Here is a 3,232-nt window from a genome sequence, read left to right as displayed (position 1 = left end):
ACTTAGTTAAGCAAAGACAAAACATGATGGACATGACTTTTCTGATGATTGGCAGATAATTTTTTAGATAAATGATAATGAAATATGATGAACACGGTTATTTTCTGTTGACTATGGAATAAGTTTAGTTAGGAAATGATGAAAGTTAATATTTTAGTTGAATGACGATGGATAAAGTTAGTTATGAACAGTGTTGGAAAGATTCCTTTGACAACTTTTAGCTAAGAGAAAGGTTGTTTTAGTTAAGAACGGTGTTGAATGAGATTAATCCTGCCTATTTTTGGTTGATTGGATAATAAGTTTAGTTGAGAAATGACGAAAGTGACTATGTTTTAGTTGATTGGCGAAAGATTTTTAGTTAAGAAGTTACAAGAAAGGTTTGTCTTTGTAAATTTGGAACTGAATAAAGTGTAGATTTGTTTAAGAACAGGGCTGGTAGAACTATTAAGTTGACTATGAGAAATACTTTGACTTACTTTGACTTAGTTTTGCAAATAAAACTGGGTGACTAAAATTGTTGAGGGAACTGTATTGCCGATGATAATATTTGTCAAAGATGATAATATTTGTTAAACCAATTTGTCATTCTTCCATACTGAATGGAAGAAACAAATTGGTTTAAAGATACAAAGAACATAAAAAATTGAGGTTAAGTAAGGGAATGAACACAGTGAACTTATGGGGAACACAGAAAACATGTAAGAAAAAGTTGATGAATAGAGTGAACATGCAGGGAATATGAACTTATAGAGAATATGAAGACATGATAAGGACCATAGGGAATACAAATAATGAACATGTGAAGAACAAGCTAAGAACATTGAGAACATGAATATTGAGCATAAAAGTCATAGAGAGAACATATGATGTACATGAAAAACATAACAAAACATAGTGAACATACGGGGAAAATGGTAGAAACAGAAAAATTGAGAAAAACAGGTGAAAAAATTTGAACTGAGCTTGCTGTGAACATTTGTAGAACATGGAGTGAACACAGAAAACAGGGAAAAAATGTGAAGAACACAGCTGAATATAGAGAAAATAAGCAAATACAGTATGATTATTGAAGGTTTGGATACGTTGGGGATGAGAAAAGGTAAGGTGATTACTCTGATAAAGAGTTAGGCTGGAGAGGGACTTGATTGGATATATTTATGTTCGATGATCTAAGACAGAGGAAATGGAGCTTGGCTAATGTCCTGATTAATTTTACTAGGTTAGAAGTAATGTGATCTTAAATCTCAGGTGATTTAGTTGGATAATAAAGAACTTGTACAAAATGAGATAAGCAGGGAACAAAAGTTGAAACTCGGTAACTGAACTGGCTTTTTTTTTTTATTTACTATGAAGATGTAGTTGGGTGTTTAAATCTCACGGGGATTTGGACTGATAGTAATGAATTTACAGGAGTGAACTTGGACAGAGGACAAGAGTTAGAGTTTGATAATTGTTTACATCATATTTACTATGTCTGAAATACAGAGGGTATAAATTTAAGGGAATTTGATAGGATATTACCGAAGACACGAGAGGGAAGTAAGGTGGTGACGAGAGCTGGAGCTCGATAACTGTTTTGATCTTATTTACAGTGTCTGAAATACAGAGGGTAAAAATTTCAGGGAATTTGATTAGGTATTAACGAAGATACGAGAGAGAGCTAAGGCGGAGGATAAGAGCTAGAGTTTAGTAAATGTGGTTTCCTTACTTACACAGTTAGAAGTATGGCGGGTTAAAATTTAATGAAATAATGGGTTAATAACGACGATGTGCGAGGGAACTAATGCGGGGACATGAGCTAAAGTTTGGTAATTGACTCGGTTGATTTGAGCAAACTGTCTTGTTTAATGTATGGAACTAGCATTACGAAGTTCATATAGCTGTACGGATTTGTGAAAGAACAATATTGATGATAATGAATATGGAGAGTAAGGTGTCAAGTAGAGAGACTGGTCTAGATAAGATCGTGACGATAAGATAGCAGCGGCGTTCAGTGGGGGTCGGTGTAGGTGACACGGGAGCGAGATGCGGGGCGGGTGCGAGGTAGGAACAGGTGTTGCGGTGACGCTAAGATAATGTAAGATTACGGAGATGACCCCCGCTTTGTGAGATAGGGATGGAGGTAACGGATACATGTGTAAACGCTATCTAAAACTGTTATTCTTACAGAGATGAGGAGTGAATAGGACAGATATTATATAAGCGGATTGAGGAGCGAGCTTTTTAGAACTTCAGGATAAAATGAGTAGTTTATTATCCATTGCGTAAACTAAAAATTAGATGACTAAATAAAAATAAATATGTTTATTACCGCCTAATGTATATAAATTATTATGTTGGTGAACGCTGACAATGACTGGTAGATGTTAGGGCGGGTAATCAGGTGATGATTGCCTCGGGCAGATAGCCTGGGGCAGGTAGCCGGTGCCAGCTTAGATAGTCTCGGAGGCAGTTTCAGTAATAAAGGTTACATTGAGATGCCTCGGTTGATGTGTGTAAAACTGACTGGTTAATGAAAAAAGGAACAAAACATTACGATGTCAGAAAAATAGCTGTAAGTAAATAGGAAGAGAGAGAGGGAGAGTGGAGGGAGGGTCCAGATATTATGGAGAAGATAAGATAAGATACGATTAAGGAGGTGACCTGGAGGCTGCGTCTGTCTGGGGCCGTAAGGTAAACACAGGTGCGGTGAGAAATTGCGAGGTAAGGGGGAGGGAGGAAGGGGGTGTGATGTATGAGCAGGAGATGCAGGGGGAGGGGGCAGGAAAATGAATCAGTTATATAGCAATATACTAGTTTCTAAGTAAGAATCCTACTTAAATGTATAAGGCCTAAATATTGGTTTATTATCGGTAGGAACTCTGAAAATTTCTCCCATAAGAACTCTTAACAAAAATCGTATGATATTATTTTCATCATAAGAACTTTAACAACTTCTAAAATCTGTGACTGACAAAAATTACCTGAAAAACCCTGGCTCATAAACACGATTTGAATTTCTCCCATAAGAACTCTTAACAAACTCGTATGACATTATTTTCATCATAAGAACTTTTCTGAAAACCCTGACACGCTACACGTGATATTGGACCTGAAACAAAATATCACCTGTGGCGTGTCATCCCTACTACTTCTGTCTGTCTGTCTGTCTGTCTGTGTGTGTGTGTGTGTGTGTGTGTGTGTGTGTGTGTGTGTGTGTGTGTGTGTGTGTCGGGGAGCCTTGGGACCATAC

This window comes from Procambarus clarkii, chromosome 39 (genome assembly GCF_040958095.1).
Source record: "Procambarus clarkii isolate CNS0578487 chromosome 39, FALCON_Pclarkii_2.0, whole genome shotgun sequence".
Lineage (NCBI taxonomy): Eukaryota > Metazoa > Arthropoda > Malacostraca > Decapoda > Cambaridae > Procambarus > Procambarus clarkii.
This window is presented reverse-complemented; position numbering follows the sequence as displayed.